The sequence below is a fragment of the Megalobrama amblycephala genome, linkage group LG3 (assembly GCF_018812025.1).
Source record: "Megalobrama amblycephala isolate DHTTF-2021 linkage group LG3, ASM1881202v1, whole genome shotgun sequence".
NCBI lineage: Eukaryota > Metazoa > Chordata > Actinopteri > Cypriniformes > Xenocyprididae > Megalobrama > Megalobrama amblycephala.
The window spans coordinates 55,719,159-55,743,427 of record NC_063046.1 but is presented as its reverse complement, the minus strand read 5'-3'; positions in this window follow the sequence as shown (position 1 = coordinate 55,743,427).

Genomic DNA, 24,269 nt, shown 5'->3' with positions numbered 1-24,269 from the left:
CTTAATTTGTGTTCCGAAGATTAACGAAGGTCTTACGGGTGTGGAACTCTTAAAATCTTAACCCTCTTATTTGGCAGTGATCTTTTTCATCTCATTAATCTTGCCACTGCACCAAAATTGTCATAAACAAACACAAACGGAAAGATTTTTTTTTTATATTTAATCTTCCATATCACTTATAAATTATACAAATTTGTACTATAAGACATTATCAATTTCTTTATAGCTGTTTTTGAAACAGTTTTACATCATTTTTTTCATCACAATAATTTCAACTGCTTTTAATTTTGTCACTCTCTCCCATCAAATTGTTAGTCTGCAGATCTAAAAAATATTATCATTATTGTCTTAGTCCCACTTATCTCTACTGTTTTGCAGAAACCAAAGTATTATTTTACTTAAATCTCAACCCCTAGGTTACACAGACAGCATTATAGCTTATTTCACCTTCAACCCTTATTACATAAATTGTATTTCTCTAGACATCTAATGTCATGCATCCATTTAATGGATGATAAATAAAATAATAAAATAAATAAAACTTTTATCATTTATATTCACTCCTCCTTTTTGTTTGCCCACTGGCCTTCCATAAATTTGAGGGGGTTCTCTGGATAATTTACCAGTGACTTAGCCAATTTGTCACTTTGTCTCTGCCGTCAAATCTTATAACATTTACGTTTATCATTCTGATCGAACAAAGAAGACAGTGTTTAAATTTAGACCCTCAGTTGAATTTAGACAAGGGTTTTTAACCCATGGATGGCCATCTTCAATTCCACAATTCCAATTTATATAAATGTTCTTAAACATACTAATCCAGAGAATAATTAAAATCAACATTATAAATGACAAAAGTCATAATTACCATTAGCAGAAAGAGCTGGATATCCAATCCACTTAAAGCTCGTCCCATGTTTTGTATCATCTTTTCATAAGATTCAATCCGAAATATCGGCTTGTCAAAATTTGTCATTTCATTTAACCCATCTGTAATGATAAAACACTTATTCCAGAGGTTAATGACATATACTCCCTCTGAGGACAGAATAGTTTCCCCAAACTAACACATACAAAACATAAAGTTCAGCCACCATCACACACACACTCACACTAGACACATGAATATGAACCGCTCATTGTCAAGGTTTGCTTTTGGTTTTAAATCTAAAAAAAATATTTTAAACTTCACATTTTTCCTGTAGGTTTTACTCTTATTCAGTCTCAAAGCATGTCTCTTCACTATAATGTGTGTTTAGAAAAGTCAGCTGGGTTGTTTTGGTTCTAATCTCATTGTTTTATTTAAGCCTTAGCAGGCTGATAACAGATAGGCAGAGTTCCATCCTTTCCTCTGCTCAAGCAGTCTCTCTCTCTCTCTCTCTTACTGCATAAATAATCTTTTCAACAGAATCACAAGTCTGTAACTTATCTTTAACTCCTTATTACTTATCTTTTACTCCTGCAGGAGTAAAAACTATAATACTGACATATTAGTTCAAAATCAACACAGCCTCATTGATTTAGGGATTCATAGTACTGCTGTATCCTAAACTTCTATACAGTTCTTGCCAATAGGGCAACATCATGTTACTAAATTTTACTCTGGTCTCCCCAGAAATTACGGACAATCACCTCATAGTCTCAGTCGGCTCTTGAAAGCTCATTCCCATCAGCTCTTTATAAATAATTTCCTTTTCCCCAGGGTCTTGTCCCCTGGCATATTTGGATCAAGTTATGGACTTGTCACAATGAAAAACAAGCCATTTTAGGAATGCAATTTCTGGTGAGTGGTATAGAGGAACATTTTTGGGGCAGACTGCTGTACCTTTCACAGGTCATCCCCCCTTAATAATGCTGCTGGCCTCACAGTCATCCTGCTCAACTCTCATACCCATCTCACATAAAACACCTCCCTTCAGGGTAGATGCCCAGTGGCGGCATGACCCCCTTCCTTAGGTTGTCCCCTGTCTGGCCAAAGAGGATCTTACCCGTCATTGAAAAATCACCTCGTGCACACTGGTACCGCTCTTTCCCATTCCAAAATCTTTTACAGTTTTCTTCAACAGAATCAGGTGTTTTCTGGCACTTAGGGAAGTTGCATTCAAGAGCCACCAGAGCCATTGGACTGCCTAATAGTGTTAAAACATGGAGACAGGTTAATGACAGCAGTATTTAATCTCCAAAATCATTAGACTGTGCATTCTCTCAGCAGCAACATATTAGTGCTAAGACTATACTCAGTGAATTTAGTTCTCACAACTGTCCATTCAGTGAAATGTTCTGCTACATCTGTAACTGGAGCCATCAGCCCTGCACATGCCTTCTTCATGGCAATCATTTTTTTAACATCTATGTGTCCATGATTTTTGACTGAAACACAGTGCTTCACTATAAATAGCTTGTTATCACTTATGACACAAGCTCAGATCGCAGCATTTAGCTGACTTTGAATGAGAGAGAGAGACTCTTGAGGCATTCAGGACTGGTACACTGCATTTTCATAAACTTGTAACATCAAACTTTAGCTAGATCTTTTAACTCTGGCCCAGTTTAAGACTTTGCCAGAATTGACATTTCAAATAAACATCTTTGTTTATATTTTTCATTTACCCACATATCAGGAAATTTAGAAATTCCAAACTTCCGATCAGGGGTGCGTTTCCCAAAGCGAACTATGGTCGCAAGTTCCGTCGTTACCAATAGAGTTCAATGGGACTTACAACCATGGTTCACCAACGATGCTTTCGGGAAACTCACCCCAGGTCAAGTCTCTGTGACATTGGCAGTCTAATTTTTTTGCCATTTAAACCCTCTATGTCATTTTGACCATCAAAAACCAAATATTTAGAACATAGAGGTCCTACATCATTTAGTTATTCATATTCACAGTAGTGATGTGCTTATCTCAAGAAAACTTGAAACTGTTCAAATATTTTTCTATAAAGTGAAACATTCTTTCAGAATTTTCATTTTCATCCCTCGTCACGATGCTAACGAGGGGACTCTGGATTTAGGTACTGGATGTCCTTTTGAGGTCATGACATGGCGTCTGTTGGTCTCGAGTGCCAGTTGTCCACCAGTACAAAGGACCTGCACAGAACACTTAGCGCACATACACCGATGCACACGTTTCACAGCTTCTTCAAGGTTGAAGTTGATCTGAGCTCTGCTCTGAGCAGGAAACTTTTCCAAAACATCCTGATAACATGTTCTTTTCTCTCAGTGAGTGGTACAGACAATATTCAAAATTATTTTCTAGTGTTTGAAAAGGAAAAGAAATGCTTTAACATACAATGAAGAAGTCATTAAAATAATTTAACAGAAAGATAAATGTTGATGAATAACTTAAAAGATATATATTATATATATTGAAGCGGCAGTGGATTCCAGAATACACATGGTGGGATTGGATTCTCCGGGGGTGTGCTATTGGCAGCGCCCTCATCTTCACCTTCACGTTGTTCCAGTGCTGCTACTTCAGATGCCTCATCAGATCTCTAAAGACATCAGCTAACATTGCAGCTCCCGCTGCAGGTTCCCGCACTACAAAAACTTTGATGACAGAAATGCCCAGCCTGAACTCAGTAATGACCCCGCAGGAACCCCTGTAAATAGCCCACGGGGCCAAAAGGAGGAAACTGTAAGGCTGGTACAAAGACGGCTAAACCTGGAGAGCGCCATTTTCTGAGGGAACAAAGGTTTCTCATGAGAATTAACATTTGAACACTTTCTCAGGGAGTTCACCTCCACGTCTGAGACAACACACCCCACTGGGTGCAGACAGAAGAGTCACACCTCACTATTGACTGTAAACATCTGTTTCCTTGCTCACTCTCCCCCTCTTTTTGCGATCTAGAATTTTTTAAGATCTAGAATCTGGAGCAAACACTGTATGCTAATGTGATCAAACTCCCCCCAGGTCCCTCACACACAATTACCTCCTGTATGTAAATGAATTGCGTCTTCCCACAGAAATCAAAGAAGAATTCTCACCACTACACTACATCCCCCAAAGAGAAGTCCCCAAATGAATATAATTATAAAAAAAACCATTTGGTAAATTCATAAGATATCTGGATATTTAAAGGATGGTGGCAAAAGGTTCCGGGACTCTGTAAACAGATCTCCCGCATGATCGCTGTGTGTAGTTCTCATTGCGAGGTACAGTAAATACATTTAAGGTCTTTATTTGTATTATTGAATGTTTTGTTTACTACTGTTTGAATTTGATTTGAATTTGTATTATTCCAATTACCTGGATAATAAATTATGTTTTGATTTATTCTGCTTTACTCTGAAATTATTTTCTCAAGTAGATTAAGTGAAGGTTATGTTACCGCAAATCTGGGTCAGGTTAGTAGCAGACTAAAATCCTGTTTGAGTGGAGCATTGGGCACACCAACTGAGATTTTAGAGTTCTGACTAACATTTGGTATTAGTTCAAGTGTACTTAGACTGTAAAGGCTAAAATGGGAATTTCCGTTTAGGACAACAATATGTTGATCGACCAACCTAAATAGGGTGAGCCTTACCTCTGTTTAATGCAACGTTGTTCTAGCTAAGTGTACGTGGGAAACCATGGCATGGCTAAACCAAAGAGAAAGTAATATTGGTCGGCTTATATCTATAGTTGTTACAAATCCTGTCAGTTCCCAGACTACATTTCCCATCATCCTCCCTGTCAGTCACATGCTCACACTCCACTCCAATCATCATCAGCCACATACACCTGTAGCTGGTTATCTGGACTATAAAGGACTCACACACACACACCACCTTATCGCGAAGTCTTGATTACCCTGTGTGTCAACTCCAAGCGTTATATCCTGTCTGCCTGTCTAGTGTTACCGTTCCTGCCTGTTAACTGTTTATTGACCCATTGCTGCCTGTCCTGACTCCTGCTTTGTATACTGACCTGTGAGCAATGTTCCCTCTAATTTTTTTTCTCGCTGAGCAAAACATTTCTCTGTTGAGCGCACATTTTGGCCACCTGAGCAAAAACATACTTTATATCAGACCTGTACAATGAACGTAAACACACACACACAAAAAATGGTTTTATCATGCAACTGTAACATATAACTTCAATGTGCCGTTTCTATTTTATTTGACCCTTAGTGTAACTTAGTGATTTATTAAATAATATGTTTGAAAACAAGCAGTTCAGTCACTAAATTAAGCACATTTTAGGTTATTTGAGATTTTTTCACATTGCTGTATTAACTGTACCAGTCTTTACCAAGAAATTCTGTTAAAAAATAATTTCTGTCCTCCTGTAGGACAGTTCAATTCTTTATAATAATATAATATGAGCAGTTACAATGATGGTTTGGGACAACCATAATGTGTTTTTGTACAGTCAATTATTAGCAACAGACAGTGTTAAACCATCAAAATTACATGTTTATTGCTTATGAATTTCCATATACCAGGAGGTTAAGATTTTTCATGGCAAGGAGCCCTAAACAATCCCCTTGTGAGATCAATTTTTTATTAGGCTTACATTATAATATAAAAAACATATAATACAATATTTAAGTATTTAAACTGATATACAGTATTATATTGGTTTAAATGCTTCCATTTGTTTTAATATATTATAAAGTAAAAACAAACTGAAGCATTTAAACAGATCTGATAGCTAAATATTTTTAAGAAAAGTGAACGTTAACTAATTTATAGTTATCTAAACATCCCTGAAACCCACACCACCACCACAAACAAAAGTCTATTTAAACTGAGGTATATCACTTATGTATTTTGAGTTTGCAAGCTACACCTGTGGTGGGTGTGGAATTGTAAATGTCTCAGAGTTTTGTTAGCATTCTGTGCCCATCATCCGTTATTTCCACCACTTTTCATTAAAACATGGCGTTTTATTTCACATTTCTTTTCGTTTTGCGTTGCCTCTCGTATTGATGTATTTAGTCCGCAAACATGAAAGTATTCTTACCGCGACTGATTTGGCTCAGGGCCAGCACACGCGCTCAATCGTTCTCTTTCTATGAAACCTGTAAACCGCATTCACCGGTTCCAACTCTATAGCGACAATAACTCTATAGCGGTTGTCCAGAGCACTGCAATTATTTCTCATTTAAACTACTACGATCATTTTCATGTCTGTTCTCTGCGCGGCAATTATTTCTTCTGCGCGGCCGCGTCTTCAGAAGTGCGCGGCTTAGAGGGAACATTATGGGAAGCCAAACACACCAAAAGTGGTACGAGGCAGCGGGGTGTTACAAAGCTCGCGCCGCGCTGACATGTCATCTGCGCGGATCAATGGACCGAGCCGCGCGACCGACTCGTCAGCGCAGCGCGGACGTGTTTTCTAGCGCCACCCAATGGGCAGCGCGGCGCGAGCTAATCTCATCCAATAGTATCCAGCTGCAGACCCGCAGCACCACAGTTTCAGAACCGCAGTTTCATGATGTCTACAGTATTTAACAACAATACTTTTAAATAAAGTCATTTTTCTGTTCATATAGGCCTAATATGCATAAGATATCATGATGTACAAAGAGGAGTTTTAATTACCAAGTTAATCGATAATGCAAACTATGTTTTGTTAAGGCATGAACTAATTTGTATAAACTGTGAACAAATACTTTTAACCATATAATTTTGAAAATATATTAATAAATGTGTAACCATATAGTAAAATGTCTCCCTTGACTGTATGTGATATTATTTCCTTATGTTCATGTTGTGAACGTCTGACAAATAGTATAAAGACACAGAGGCATTTAAGGGCATTTAATGTCAAAATATAAGCCTACATGTATTTAATCATTCCAAATCCTTGAACAAGTGAAACATGCATTTAAGCCAATGAGACATCAGAAGGTGTATATGGTGAGTGTATGATATTTCTGTTATGATGTGGTGAACGAATTTATATTTATATATTTATATTACTAAGTATTTGTATTACTAAGTGTCTGCTAGGCTACTGAATCATTTACATTTTATCATTAAAGATTTTTTTGCATTTGTCAAAGATGTGTATCGTGTTAATATTAAATAAATATTAATAAAACTTATTCATTTTGTTTTCAGGGATGAAAAGACAGGGTTTTCTGCAGAAATGCCATGATATGGGCTTATAATCTTTAAGTGTTTTAAGATGATTATTTGTTTTTTGCTTGTTTTTATTTTATTATGAGCAGTTTAAATATGTTTTAATCCTATTATTTTAGAAATGTTTTATATCCTATTTGTTTTCAGCACACGTTTTACTTGTTCAAGGCTTTTTTTTTTAATGGTTATTTTTATTTGACATTAAATAGCCTACGTTACATAATGTAAGTATTATGTGTAACAATTTGAACATGAAGGAAATAATACGATCAAATATACAGTCAAATGTTACACATGTATTAATATATGTTTGAATTAATAAAATAAATAAATAAATAAATCTTCTCAAACTCTGTGTCATTGTATTAGCCTATTTAAAACGTGGAGAAAATAATTTAAAAATAAAAACGGCGTAGTTGTAGCCTATTCTCGCAGTAGCCTATACACGACTGTGTTTGTATCCATTCATTGACATTAACATATAGGCTGTTTTAAAATTTTGCTCTTTGTACATCATGATATCTTATGCATGTTAGGCCTATATGAACAGAAAAATGACTTTATTTAAAAGTATTGTTGTTAAATACTGTAGACATCATGAAACTGCGGTTCTGAAACTGTGGTGCTGCGGGTCTGCAGCTGGATACTATTGGATGAGATTAGCGCGCGCCGCGCTGCCCATTGGGAGGCGCTAGAAAACACGTCCGCGCTGCGCTGACGAGTCGGTCGCGCGGCTCGGTCCATTGATCCGCGCAGATGACATGTCAGCGCGGCGCGAGCTTTGTAACACCCCGCTGCCTCGTACCACTTTTGGTGTGTTTGGCTTCCCATATTTACTCGCTCTCGGACGCACTCGGTCTTTCTCGCGCAGTGTCGCTCGCTCGCGGCGTTCGCTTCACTTTTGTCCAGTCCGGCGCCTCACAGTTAACCTGCACTTGTGCGCTGACGCACCGAAGCTTCTTTGTTTAAATTAGCTTAAATTTACTGTTAGATTTAATGTAATTACCTTGACAAACTATACATCATTAAAAAGATCTAAGACTCGAGCTTCAATTTTTAATCTTTATTTTATTCTCAACATCTTATAGTGACCGTTATTTGTTATATGCGTCGGGAGTTATGAATATGAGAAACGGAGTCGTTACCTTTTCATTGAATATGAAGCGTCAGCTTCAGCCATTGAGAAAAAAAACTCTGTACGATCATCATGAAAAAACTCCACAAAATAACATCCCTCGGGGCTTTTAGCTTAAAAGCATGCACATTTGGAGAAATATTGATGGACTGTCATACGTTTATGTCAATTTTCTATACCCAATCGGTGCCATTTCTGTCCCCAGGACATTTTATGTATAAATATGCATGAAAATGAACTCTAAAATATATTTTATTATTAAGCAAAGTGTCCTAAACATTAATCTAACTGCAAATTTAAAATATATAATTTAAAACATTATTAAAAACTACTGAGAATACTGAAAAATAGCATGTGTTACATTAACTAAATCTAAACTTTATCATGAAAAATAATCATTAAAATCTTGCAGAAATCTTATTATTTTTGCATTGTTGTGTTACTCCATATACCATCTATGCTAAACAAAAATAAATTTCATAAGAAATCCATAATATGTTATATAAAATACACATTTTAGTCGTGTCCCCTGGTTTTCACTCAGTCCTGTTACCCTCACACATTTCCCCCTCTAAAAAACTTGGAACATTCCACAAGACACATTTTCAACAGGAAGTTGCATCATCTGGATCTTACGCAGGCCATAAGAAGACCAAAAGTAAGTTCTCTCATTTTAATTTCTGTATATTTGGTGAAATGGTAACTATGACTGAGAAGGTCAATCTCAACGTACTGTCCTGTTACCTAAATTATTTCTTTGATGTTATTTGTTTATTTTAAAAATATTAACTTTAGGTAAGTCACTAGTATTTGCTTAGTGTCCTCATGATATTAGCATGTACGCCATGTGTCCATATGTCATGTATTTTATCATTTTTGCTTAAAAACTCAATCCTGTTACTTTCAGTCCTGTTACTCATATGAAAAATAACAGGACTGAGTTAAGAGTAACAGGAGTGAGTAGAGTACTCTGTTTTTTTTATTTAATAATGTGAATATTAGCTGATATAATACTTTTCACCTGTATCAGGAGTTTTACAGTTGAAATTATTTAAATTGTAAATTTTTAGGATTAGTTTTACAATATGAATGCCATACATTGCAGGGAACCAGTCCACCACGACGTGACTTCATCTTTTTGTCTTCCTCTTTCTTATCTTTTGTAGAAGATGGAGAGAACCTATACTTTGCAGGTGCAAGAAACACACACCCATGGCATGCTGCAAGGGAAGGAGTGAAACACACCAGCAACCCTATCTTTTTCCCCCTTTTTTGTCTTTCCTTCCCTCCCTCTCCCCCCTCTCTCTTTTCCTCGCTCTCCTTCTTTCTCTTTCCACCTCCTTCACTGTGATGTACTACTAGCACATAGAACATCCCTTCAACACAGAAATCTCTCACACACGGCCATGAACACACTCTTTTTCTCACACACATACACACACATATGGACACTCAGTCCTGTTACCCAGCGTTCATTCCTGTTACAAAGTGCTCAGTCCTGTTACTAAATTTATTTATTTTTCTAGAAAAATAAAGTTAAACCACTGTTTTTATCAGTTTTGTCTGATCCATCATTTACACAATTGTTAAATAAATTAAATTATTTAAAAACATATAAACTTGAGGCTTTTGTCTTCTTTTAAATGAGAAAATTGTTTTGCGTTTTTTATTAAAATACATCTTGCCTTATAATAAAGTGTTTTTTTTTTTTGTCACATATCAGTTATTTGAACACAATCAACCATTTCTTCAAAATAAACACTTTCTTGGGGTGAATACAAAGGAATTAACTCACATGCTTTTAAACATGATTTTTAAATGGCACGTGAGTTTTGGTAACAGGACTGAGAAAACATGCATCCATCTTCTGCGTTGAAACCTTGTAAAAAATTAAATAAAAGTTGCCTGAGATTGACCAATACACATTTTGAAAAGTTAAAAATGTGTAGTATTAGATTCAGTGTTGAAAAATAATGTTTAATTTTGAAGAGTTACAACAAGCAAATGGCACCCATTCGGTGGAATGGCCCAATATTAAATTTTTACCCAAAACACGCTGTTGTCATTATATGAGCACTGTATACACTGACTACTGTGTGTTCAAACCATACCAGCAGCCGGAGGGCGCTCTGTGCACTTAGTCCACAAATAACACACGATGAACAAGAGGCAATCATGTGACATACACGGAACTAACAGAGGCTACCAGACATTGCTATAATCATTGATATAAACATACAGAACGTCACTTTTGAAAGTAATAAATACACGATTGTGGCGATATGTGGTTTATCTGTGTTCTTCACGCCATGTCAGGTATTCATAATAGTAGATTATATTTATAATGCAATGCTAATCGAGATAGCTTTTCTCATTGTGCAGAATAGCCTAAAATTATATATTTTCTGTCTGATTTTTGATCCAAAGCCACACCACGTCACAGAAGGTTATTTAAAACAATCGACTAGTAAGTTTGGAGCAAAAACGTGGCTTTAATCTTATAAATTGTCATGTTTTGTTGGTGTGCTAAGCTAATATGCTAACGAGCCCAGAGATGCACCTGTTCTGAGCTAATGTAAATAAATCATTTTGAATCGTAAAGCTCACTTTTTTTCTCTCTTTTTTTTTCCAAGAAGGGCATTAGATACAGTTTGAAAGAAGGTGAAGTGAGAAGTTTGGTGAATGAAATGAGGGATTAAATAATCTTGAATAGAACATCAGTAATTATAATAGAGACAAAAGAAAAGAATAAGAGCCATAAGCAGACTGGAGAGGTGTGAATGTGTTCAGGGGAGACTGAAACTGAATGGGGCACTTAGCACCACAAACACAATATAGACAATACCCTTGAATAGATGACAATAAACATCAGTTAACATTTTAGAGTCCTTTCTAAATAAAGTCTCATGACATGGTCTTGAAAAACATGTAATAAAACTCAGAGTTTTAAACCTATCATCTTCAGATTTGAAATATAACATGGTCAGACATGTGGCTTTAGCTTCAGTGCATTTCTAGATTGCCACAAGGCCAACTTCACTTTTATTTTCATAAATATATTTCATAAAAATACATTTCTAATAACTTTTCAAAATTTCAAAGCTATTTTTAACTATTTTCTTCATTGTGACAATAATTAATTATGAGTTTACCATAAACTGCAAAGTGTCTGCTTTCAAATGAGACCTTACTTATGCTTTTAGTGCAAAGGGTTCATGAACTGTATCTGTTTTAGTTTAGGTATGTCATTTTTTGGGATTTTCCAAAAGCGGGGGTGCTGGCTAACAGGTTAATGTATAGACAAACTGTTCTATAAATGAATATGCACATTTCCAGGAAATGGTAACCATTATTACCGTTGCTGTATTACAATTATTGTATTCACCTATGTATGTGTATGTTTTATGATACTTTTAAGGTAACTTCAATCATGCCATGTTTAGTGTCTATGGGTTTGTATCGGAAAGATTTAAATGCTTGTGTATGCGGTATGTCCATACCTGTGCAACACATCAGTATTACAAGAATCTTTAATAGTTCTTATTCAAAACTGAGCGTGTTAATCTTTCTTGGTCGTAAAAGCCCTGACAGGAGGTGTGTTGTCGCATGGAAATACAACACCTTCATTGGCTACATCAACTTTAAGAGGTTGGACTTTGACCAAAGGTCAAAGCCTCAGCCTACAACAATCTATAAGTTGTTTCATAGTACTTCATCCAACGCAGTAGATACTGGCAACAACTTCGGACTGAATCCTCAGCGATTTAGTATTGATTTGTAAAACTTACCTTGTCAGCAAAGGGGTTTTATTACTGAGGAAATTGATGATTCCTTTCCAGATTGTCTTTGACTTTTTCCTATCGCTCTAGTAACAGTACCTCTTCCGGTTCAACTCTATCATTACTCATTCTGACCTACGTATCTGTGTGACCTTTGTGTATGTTATGTTATGTGTTTGTTAGTTTAGTTATGTGTTTGTGAGTTAGTTAATAAAGACTGTGCACAATACCTGTTTGGTTCTGACTCCGTCTGCTAATAAATTGCCTCTTAAGTGATTTAGATCCTGACTACATGCTCTAAGTAGCACGGTACAATAAGAATGTTATTTTTCCATAACCTGGAAATGAACAATTCTTAGAATTAATAAACAATCAACACTGAGTGTTCACTGGACAACAGGTTAATTGATTGTAATATTAAGCTTAATGTAGCTATATCCAGTTAATCCAATTAACAGATTTACATATTCATAATTAATCATAATTAATAATCATATTGAGTTATGAATAATTATTAATATTTCCCCTTTGAGTTAATTCGCTACACTGTGGTAAAACCATGGTAAGTGTTGTGTTTACTGTGTTTTAACTACAAATACCACAGTAAAACAACGGCTACTGTAGTAAAACCATGGTAAATGTTGTACTGTGCTTTACAAATAGCAAACACAACCCACAAGGTAAAAGCATGGTAAATGTTGTTACTGTGTTTTAACTACAAATACCACAGTAAAACGTCAATCTGCACTCCACGTGAGTTGCATGTAGGGTGCGATTTGTGAAAAAAACAGAGGAGGGGATTTTTTTTTTTTTTTTTTTTTTTTTTAAATTAGTTAAAAACCACAGTGGAGCTTTATACTATTTTTGGCAGCTGTTACAGAAACATTTTTACAAAAAAAATTATGATTTAACCTTGAGATTTGAAGTATTAATCGCCTACGTCACTGTGACGTCACCGCTCTAGCTGGAGGCAAAACATAAGGAAGAACTCATATACATTGTATTTTGATGTTTCTGTAACACATTTTCTAATAATAATAAAAAAATAAAAAATAAGGAAGAACTCATAGCAGGCGCACTAAAAGTTTGAGGTTTTGACTTTAAAATGTCGTCTTGTGTTTTTGGCTGCCAGAATAGAAGGAACAGCACTTTTGGTTCAAAACTAAAGTTTTACCGGATCCCGGCAGACATTCCTTCACAGAAATCAAGAAGACAATTGTGGTTGAATGCAATACGGCGTACAAACTGGACGGAGACGATCATAAATAATGCTCATGTTTGCAGTGCACACTTCATATCAGGTAAAATAATCTATGCATATGTTCGATGTAGTGATGGGAAGTTCGGATCATTTTACTGACTCGGACTTTTGAGTCTCGTTCAACAAAATGAACGAATCTTTTTTCGAGTCATTTCGTTCATTTTAGCAAAATGTAATTAAAATGTTACGTGTTACTTCCCTAACACATCTACTACTTATGCAAACGTTGATCCCACTACAAACAATACAAAACTACAATGCTATAAGATTCAGAAATGATTAATTCATTACCTGGGTCTTCAGTTTATGACAAGCTGATTAAGCTCACCTCACCTCTTGTCTGACAAGTCTTCGGGTTTAAGTCATTCCTTAATGACGTGACAGGCAGTCCCATGCTAAACCAATGCAGTCTGAGCCGGTAAGAGAATTGATTAGTTCATTTCATGAGTCTTTCGGGTTTTTGAGTCGTTCCTTAAACACGTGACAGACCCATACACTAAGCCAATGCATTCTGAGCCGGAAAGAGAATTGATTAGTTCCCTTTCGATACTTCACTCGTACTGCGTATGGGGAAAAGTCTCCCTTTTTCCCCGTCACTGAAGCCTTTTTCAATAACGCAGTGTAACTGCATCGTCATTGGTTCACTCATGAGAAGTTGTTGAACCAATGACGGCGCGGCATAGCTGCGCGACCTATGGCGAGAAAGCGCGCGAATATTCCCGCCAAAAGGGGCGGGGTTTAGTGCTATATAAGCGGGCGTTTCGCCATAGGAAACCAGTCCTTTCTCCTTCAGCGACGACTACACATCTCTTCGCTGATCTCCGCGCTGAAGCCGAAGAAGCTCGCCGCCTGGAAGCAGCTCTCGCCGCCGTTGAAGAGGCCCCGCAGCGGACCCAGCTGAGCCGGCAGACTACGACAGCGCCGGCGCCCTCGTGGACTACTGCCCCGAGCGCCGTCTTCTAGACGCCTGCCGCCTGCTTCCCGTTCCGGCTGCCGCCTCAGCCGTCTCCTGCCGCCATCCGGCGCCCCCTCTCAGAGCGTTTCCTCGCGGTTCTATAACCGCTCTATAAGAGCATTCCTAGCGGATTCGTCCGCTCTAAAAGAGCTTCCGCGGTCCTCGCCGCTCTAAAGAGCCCCCCAATCGCCGTTTTCACGGCGCCGGCATTTTTTAATGCCACGTCACTCCTGTGACACCTGCAGAGCCCCTCTGCAGGACAACGATGGACACGACGAGTGCGTTGGATGCCTGGGTAAGCCCCATGCGGAAGCCGCGCTCACTGACGCCTCATGCCCGCACTGCGAGTGCATGAGCCTGGCCTCTCTGCGCTCGCGGGTTGCTTTCTTCACCGGAGGCAGTCCCGCCGCTCGCGCCCTCCAGTCCCCTTCCCGCCGCGAGCCTGCGAGGAAGAGACAGCGGGGTAGAGCGACCCAGCGCCCGGAGTCGAGCGAGCTCACGTCGGCCCAGCCCCCGCGTGCCTCGCCTTCTCCCGCCAGAGAACAGTCGCCCGTCAGATTCTCCCACCCTGAGCAGCGTCCCTCAGCATACGCAAGTGACCTCGTCTCATTCGGTGGATCGGATGAGGAGCCGCTAGATGAGTCTATGTCTCTCGCGGCTTCCGAAGCAGAAGGCTGGGCTGGCGAGTCGGACGACCCCCCCCCCCGCCTCCGCTGGAGCCCATCGAACACGGCTCGGGCATGGACGCCGAACTTCTCCGCGTCCTCTCTAAAGCTGTGGAGCAGCTGGATCTGGATTGGGCTCCGCCGGAAGAGCCGTCACGGAGCCGCCTGGATGAGTGGTTCCTGCCGGGAAGACGCCAGGCCCCTCGTCAACGTGCTGCCCCGTTCTTCCCAGAGGTACACGAGGAGCTGACCAAGTCATGGCACGCTCCTTACTCTGCCCGCCTGCACACCACGCACCGTTCAGCCCTCACCACTGTGGACAGCGCTGAAGAAAAGGGCTACGAGCACCCGCCGCCCCTGGATGAAGCAGTGGCAGCTCACCTCTGTCCTCCCACGGCTGTGGGCTGGAAATCAAAGAGAGCCCTTCCTTCAAAGCCCTGCAGGACTACCTCCACCCTGGCTTCGCGAGCCTACGCCTCTGCAGGCCAAGCTGCCTCGGCGCTCCACACTATGGCGATTTTCCAAGTGTTTCAAGCCAAGCTTCTCCGCTCTATGGACGAGTCCGGCTTTGATGCATCTGCCTTCAGGGACCTCCGCAGCGCCACTGACCTAGCCCTGCGAGCCACGAAGGCCACAGCCCAGGCCATTGGAAGGTCCATGGCCAGCCTGGTGGTTTTAGAGCGCCACTTATGGCTCAACTTGACCGAGATCAAGGACGCGGATAAGATGGCCTTTTTAGACGCCCCTGTCTCGCCCTCCGGTCTCTTTGGGTCATCGGTAGAGGGTCTCACCGAGCGATTCACCGCAGCGCAGAAGTCGTCTCAGGCCATGAGACACTTCCTGCCAAAACGCTCCAGCTCCGCATCTGCTTCAAGCCGACCCAGGCCTGCGCCGGCTCAGCAGAGCAAGCCTGCCCCCTCTGCCTCCCAGGCAGCACCGCCAAAGGAGCAACGCCAGCGCTCTCGCTCTGCCAGACGCTCCTTCCCGAGACGCCAGGGACCCCGGCCCAAGATTGCGCTGGACCCTGTGACGCCTAAGTCATCCTGATTTAAGAGGAAGGAAGAGGACGGGGGAATGTCTCGCTGCGGCCGGACCACCCCCAAAGCTCCTTTGCGCAGTTTCCCCTCCGCCTCGTTCACATCCGGGCGTGGGAATGATGCTCAGTGTTACAGATGGGCCCACAAATGTTGCGTCCACACAAACCGCCGTTTTCACGGCGAACACATTTTTACCTTTTCTAATAAAGGGCAAATTTCCTCTTCCACTCCCCTCGGTGCACAGCCCCCCCTCAGGCGGGCTGTCAGCCGATGTCATTCAACCTCTTGCCACCCGGGTCGAGGCTTGGCGGGCCATCCCCGGGCTGTCAAAGTGGGTCCTAGGGATCATAAGTCAGGGCTACTCGCTCCAGTTCGCCCGAAGACCCCCACGCTTCGGCGGGGTGCTTCAAACTTCGGTGATTTCGGACAACGCTCACGTTCTCCGAACCGAAGTCTTGGCGCTGCTCAGGAAAGGAGCTATAGAAATAGTCTCTCCTCCAGAGAGCGAGTCAGGCTTTTACAGCCGTTACTTTCTGGTCCCCAAGAAAGATGGCGGTCTCAGACCCATCTTAGATCTCAGGATCCTGAACCGCTCCCTCATGAGACGGAAGTTCAAGATGCTGACGCTGAAGCAGATCCTCGCACAGATTTGTCACGAGGACTGGTTTTGCTCACTGGACCTGAAAGATGCCTACTTTCACATCCAGATAGCCCCCCACCACAGGCGGTTCTTGAGATTCGCCTTCGAGGGTGTGGCTTACCAATACACGGTCCTACCCTTCGGGCTGTCCCTGGCTCCTCGCACTTTCACCAAGTGCATGAATGCGGCTCTTTCCCCACTCAGACAGATGGGAATCCGTGTTCTGAATTATCTCGACGATTGGCTCATTCTGGCCCACTCGCGAGCAGAGCTAGAACTTCACAGATCTGTGCTCCTCAGCCATCTAGAATGCCTGGGTCTCAGAGTCAACTTATCCAAGAGCTCGCTGCTTCCCAGCCAACGCATTTCGTTCCTGGGAGCAGTTTTCGACTCTGTTCGCATGACGGCAGTAGTCTCGCCAGAGCGCGCTCTGGCCATTCAGCAGCTCGCGACTTCCTTCACAAACAAAGCCTACCTTCCTCTGAAGTCCTTCCAGAGGCTTTTAGGGCTGATGGCTTCCGCCTCCCCAGTTCTACGGCTCGTCCTTCTTCGGATGCGGCCTCTGCAGTACTGGCTGAAGTTTCGGGTCCCCCCCCACGCCTGGCGGCATGGCCGCTTCTGTCTCAAGGTCAATCAGGCCTGTCTATCAGCCCTGAAGCCCTGGTTGAACCCCGAGTGGTTCAAGCGTGGCGTACCCCTTCAGGCGGCGTCACGGAGGACGGTGCTCTCGACGGACGCATCCAACTCAGGTTGGGGCGCTCTTTGCGAGGGCAGACCGGCCTTCGGCTCGTGGTCACACGAGGAGAGCCATCTTCATATCAACTGCCTAGAAATGCTGGCAGTGATTCGTGCCCTTCACTTCTTTCAGGCTCACCTGACGGGACGCCACGTCCTAGTCCAATCGGACAGCATGACGGTGGTGTCGTATATAAATCACCAGGGAGGTCTTTCGTCCAGCCGCTTATGCACACTGGCGAAGCGTCTCCTGGAATGGGCCCTACCCAGGTTTCGGTCGCTCAGGGCGACACACATTCCTGGAAAAACCAATCTGGGAGCAGATATGCTGTCTCGGAGCAATGTCCCCTCAGACGAGTGGATGCTCCACCCCCAGACGGTTCTCACGATATGGGAATTCTTCGGGAAGGCAGAGGTCGACCTCTTCGCCTCAGAAGACAATTCTCATTGCCCAACTTATTTCTCCAAGAAGGACGACGCGCTGGCCCACCATTGGCCCAGCACCCTTCTTTACGCATTTCCCCCGATCGCTCTGATCCCTCAGGTTATCAGACGAATCAAGGAAGACGAGCACAAAGTCCTCCTGGTGGCCCCGCTCTGGAGGAGCCAGGCTTGGTCCTCAGAGCTGTTCAGGCTCTCCAAGAGAGCCCCATGGCCCATTCCTCTGAGACGGGACCTTCTCTCTCAGGCGAACAGGACAATTTGGCATCCACAGCCAGAACTTTGGGCTCTGCACTTATGGTCCCTCGACGGGAGCCGGTTGACCTCCCCGGGGACGTGTTGAACACCATCTCTCAGGCGAGAGCTCCGTCTACGAGACGTCTCTATGCCCAGAAATGGTCAATCTTTGTTGATTGGTGCTCTGCACGCAACATAGATCCAGTGGAGTGTGACGTATCTCCGATACTGTCCTTTCTCCAAGAGCGTTTGAATTCGGGGCGAGCCCCTTCAACGCTCAAAGTTTACGTAGCAGCCATCGCAGCGTTTCACTCTCCTATCGCTGGCCAGTCAATTGGGAGAAACCGCCTAGTGGTGCATTTCTTGAGGGGTGCTAGGCGATTGAATCCTCCTCGCCCCCTCACTGTTCCCACCTGGGACCTTTCTTTGGTCCTCAGAGCTCTCAAAGGACATCCCTTTGAGCCGCTGTGCTCAGCTAACCTCAAGCCCCTGACGCTCAAGACCGCTCTGCTACTCACTTTAGCATCGGTGAAGCGTGTCGGCGATCTGCAGGCCCTCTCTGTGAGCCCTGCTTGCCTTGAATTTGGGCCCAGCGACTCTAAAGTCGTATTGAAACCCAGGCTTGGCTACGTCCCCAAGGTGCTCTCGACTCCGTTCAGAGCACAAGTTATCTCCCTCTCTGCGCTCCCTGTCTCATCAGATGAGCAAGAGCTGGAGTTGCTCTGCCCTGTTAGGGCATTGAGAACTTATGTAGAGCGATCACAGCCTTTCCGGCTATCAGATCAGCTCTTTGTTTGCTTTGGCGGCCGCACCAAAGGGTCTCCGGTCTCAAAGCAACGCCTCTCGCGTTGGATTATTGACGCCATAGCTCTTTGTTACTCCTCCATGGGCTCAGACTGCCCCATAGGAGTCAGAGCTCACTCCACTAAAAGTATGGCCTCTTCTTGGGCCTGGTCCAGTGGAGTTTCTATCAAAGACATCTGTGAGGCGGCCGGCTGGTCCTCGCCGTCCACCTTTGTCAGATTTTACCAGTTGGACGTTCCGACTTTGCAAGCTCGGGTCCTATCGGTGTGATGCAGCGGCCTCTTTGAGCCCCGCCTCAAAACCGGTTCAGGAGTTTCTCCTCTTGTAGTGTAACTTGGGTTCGACGGCTTCGGCCTTCTCACTAGTTCATGGACCCCCCTGGCGTCCCGAACTTGTCCAGTCGTTCCCTTCCGTGGCACGGCGCGGTTGAATTTGTTCCCCATACGCAGTACGAGTGAAGTATCGAAAGGGAACGTACTCGGTTACTAACGTAACCTCGGTTCCCTGAGATACGGAACGAGTACTGCGTTACTTGCCGTGCCACGAGGCTGCGGCTTCAGGGTCGTCGCTTCAGTCGATATGGCCTGGTTTCCTATGGCGAAACGCCCGCTTATATAGCACTAAACCCCGCCCCTTTTGGCGGGAATATTCGCGCGCTTTCTCGCCATAGGTCACGCAGCTATGCCGCGCCGTCATTGGTTCAACAACTTCTCATGAGTGAACCAATGACGATGCAGTTACACTGCGTTATTGAAAAAGGCTTCAGTGACGGGGAAAAAGGGAGACTTTTCCCCATACGCAGTACTCGTTCCGTATCTCAGGGAACCGAGGTTACGTTAGTAACCGAGTACGTTCTCTTCATGAGTCTTTCGGGTTTTGAGTCATTCCTTAATCACGTAACAGACCCATACGCTATTTCTGACATTTCTGTCACTGTTTTTGTTACTGTTTCTTGAGGATCTGTGGTGTGTTATTATAAATAAATAAAGCCCTGTTATAAATAAAATATTGATTAATTTATCTTTTTGACTGTCTATCTGTAAATAAACACTAGGCTATATAATAATATAATAATCCAAGCCTACAATACAAAGTATTTAAAGCCTAGTTTGTTCATTTTTATTCCAATTTTGAGTTTGCTGTTATAATAATTGCTTTTCCTAGGCAGACTTGACATATTGGTCTAATATATGTATAAGAAGATTGCTCAAAAAGGACATAATGACATAAATTAAAAGCAAATAACATTTTGAATTTGAATTATTAATGTTAGTTTAAAACATCAAGGTTATGATAACTTCAGCTTTAACAGTTGTAACACAAACTCAAACAAAACTGGAGAGTTAACGTTATTTACTAATAAATATAATGTGCTTGGGTCACACAGCATAGCGTATGGGTCTGTCACGTGATTAAGGAAGGACTCAAAAACCGAAAGACTCATAAAAAGAACTAATCAATTCTCTTTCCGGCTCAGAATGCATTGGTAGCGTATGGGTCTGTCACGTGATTAAGGAACGACTCAAAACCCGAAAGACTCATGAAATGAACTAATCAACTGAATCATCAGGTGAACTACTACTAGCAGTACAGAACCTGTAGAATATTGCACATGCGCGACTGAAGGAATCACCCCCCCCGAGACGACTCGTTCTTCCCGAGTCACATTAAAGATTCGTTCAAAATGAACGAATCGTTCAAGAACGACACATCACTAGTTCGATGAGGTAAGTGTAGATGTCCGGCCACTCCACCCTCGGCAGCCCCGTCAAGTCTTCATGCCACTCCCGTGGCCGTATGGCATAAGGGTCAGGCAGCCTGCTTCCATCCGCGAGAGTTAATTTACAAAAATAGCTGTCACGGTCCCGCAGAGTCAGTGACTGTACATATTCAGACAGTTCCGAACCTTCTTCTGCATCCATGTAAATCCCTCCTAAAACGTTCTAGCTTACGCTTGTCAACATTGCATCCAGCGCCTCTTTTTGCCTCCAGCTAAGCCCCGCCCACCGGGAAACGTTGCAATGTTTACCAACTTTTAAGGGATCTATTAGATAGCTTAGATATTTGCAACACTACAATGACACTAATAATTCTTAATTTCTGATAGAAATGCAAAATCAATCGGTAGTTACTGTATTAATAGAATAACGAGACACAAACCTTTACATTTTTTGATTGCTCCTGTCTGATTGATTGCTTCTGTCTGCCTCTCTGCTCAGTGTTTTACCTGCCTGCTGTCTGACCTACGCTCGAAGCTTCGTGGAGTTTATCCTAAATTCTTCTCTTTATTCCTATTCACATAATATAACTTTCTTATTTTTCACTAGATTACTTAACCTATTGCATAGTATTACTAAACGGAACGATTTATTACTAGTAATCTACCAGCGTAATCACCTAGTGTCAGCCATAGCCCGCTAGCCTGCTAGCTACCGTCTATTTTCTTTTTTTTCCCCTCTAAACTAACCTTCCTTGTCGATCTAATGGCGGATTTATCCGATGTATGTTATTCTGATCTGTCCTCACCAGATCGGGAAGCTGTGGAGACTTTGCTGCCCGGCATTCACAGATCCACCGTGAGGTACAGCGTCCCGCACATCACCCTTGCCCCAAGCACCGGCAAGCGACCGAGACATCTAGCTAGCGAGTCCCGTGTGCGATGCAGCTTTTCGGACGGCGACGGACACACTACTCTACAAAAACACGGTCAGTCATGTCCGACGATTATCATGTGTATTAAATGCAACATGTACAGCTTAGCTCTTTCTGTCAGCAGTGAGACTTACACATGTGATAAATGCAGGGATATTGTCAGGCTGACAGAGAGAATCTCAGAATTAGAGACACGCATCCAAACTTTAATTGAGGATAGTGAGAATGAAAGGGCCTTAGATACTGCTTTTGATGCGACTAGCCTAGTAAACACTGCACATTCGGTTCCGGTTGTAGAAGCCACGCAGCAGGCTAACTGGGTGACTGTGAGGCAGCATAGTGGCAAGAACAAACACCACTCTTCCGTTCCGATTAGAACATCAAACAGGTTCTCCCCACTCAGTGACGCACCCACTGAGAATCCTGTTGAAAGTGCCCTAGTTATTGGCGATTCTATTACACGGAACGTGAAAATGGAGACACCAGCCACCATAGTCACATGTTTGCCGGGGGCCAGAGCACCTGACATCAAAGCAAATTTAAAAGTGCTGGCTAATGCTAAACGTAAATATTCTAAAATCATTATCCACGTCGGCACAAATGATGTTCGACTTCGCCAGTCGGAGATCACTAAAATTAACATTAAAGAGGTGTGTGAACTCGCAAATTCAATGTCAGCAGAAGTAATTTGTTCTGGCCCTCTTCCTGTTCGTCGGAGTGATGAGATAGTTAGCAGGTTATCATCACTCAATGGCTGGCTATCTAAGTGGTGTCCGCAGAATAATATAGGTTTCATAGACAATTGGAAAAGCTTTTGGGGCAGACCTGATCTGTTGAAAAGAGATGGTATTCATCCCTCCCGGGATGGTGCTGCTCTTCTATCTAGAAATTTGGCAAATAGTCTTAGAGCTAAACCATGACAAACCAGGGCCCAGATCAGGACGCAGACAAACTGGCTAAACCGACCGTCTGCTAGCCGCCTCACGTCACAGAACTCAGATAATTCACAGCACATAGAAACTCTTTCACCTAGATATTATCACATAGAGACTGTGTCTGTACCTCGAACTAGTAAATACAAAAAACTTCCGAAACCTTTTAAGGGTAAAAATTTAATTGATGTTCAAAAAATGAAAATCACAGATAAATTAGATAAACAAATGATAAAGCTTGGGCTACTGAATATTAGATCTATTTCTTCAAAAGCACTTATTGTAAATGAAATTATCACAGAAAATAAACTAGACTTGCTGTGTTTGACAGAAACCTGGCTAAAACCAGACGATTACATTATTTTAAATGAGTCTAGTCCTCAAGGTTATGACTATCGACACAATCCTCGACAGAAAGGCAAAGGGGGAGGTGTTGCTGTAATTTATAGTAATATATTCAGAATCATTCAAAAGAATTTCAAATATAATTCCTTTGAAGTGATGGTGCTTTATGTAACATTATGTAAGTTGACATTTGTGCTGGCTACTGTATACAGGCCACCAGGGCACCATACTGACTTTATCAAAGAATTTGCTGATTTTCTATCAGAGTTAGTACTGGCTGCGGATAAAGTCCTTGTTGTTGGTGATTTTAATATCCATGTAGATAATAATAAAGACGCATTTGGATTGGCATTTGCAGACATTTTAAACTCTATTGGAGTTAGACAACACGTGTCGGGACCCACTCATTGTCGTAATCATACCTTAGATCTAATACTGTCGCATGGAATTGATACTGATGCTGTTGAAATTCTACAGCAGAGCGATGATATATCAGATCATTATTTAGTGTCGTGTATAATACAGTTAGCCAAGGCTACAAAACCACCACCCAGCCATAAATATGGTAGAACCATCACTTCTACCACTAAAGATTGCTTTATAAATAATCTCCCCGAGCAGTTTCATCGCCTTAGTATACCTGACAACTTAGAAGAACTCGATGCTGCAACAGAAACTATTGGCTCTCTCTTTTCCAGCACATTAGATGCAGTCGCTCCTTTACGTCTAAAGAAGATTAAGGAAACTAATCCAACGCCGTGGTATGATGAGCACACTCGGGCTCTAAAACAAGCTGTGAGAAAAGCTGAACGTAGTTGGAAGAAAACAAAACTAGAAGTTTTTCGCCTTTCGTGGAAAGAAAAAATGATTGAGTACAGAACGGCTATAAGAAATGCTAGATCTACTTATTTTTCAAATCTCTTAATAGAAAACAAACATAATCCTAGGTACTTATTTGACACAGTGGCTAAATTAACTAGAAACAGAGATTCAACTGCTGACGTTTCCAAAGAGCACAGCAGTAATGACTTTATGAACTTCTTTACTTGCAAGATTGACAATATTAGAAAGAAAATTATAAACATGCAACCGTCTACAGTTTCGCTTCAGACAGTGCACTGTAGTGTCCCTGAGGTAAAACTAGAATCATTCGCCGCTATAGGAGAGGAAGAATTATCTAAACTTATCAAATCATCAAAATCAACAACATGTATGTTAGACCTAATGCCGACTAAACTACTGAAAGAAATGCTTCCAGAGGTCGTAGGTCCACTTCTTGATATAATTAATTCATCGTTAACACTAGGATACGTGCCAAAAACTTTTAAGCAGGCTATTATTAAACCTCTTATTAAAAAACCTCAATTAGATCCGAGAGATTTAGTAAATTACAGGCCAATCTCGAATCTACCTTTTCTGTCAAAGATACTAGAAAAGGCAGTTTCAACACAACTGTGCTCCTTTTTAGAAAGAAATGGAATCTGTGAGGATTTCCAGTCAGGATTTAGACCATACCATAGTACTGAGACTGCTCTCGTTAGAGTTACAAACGATCTACTCGTATCATCCGATCG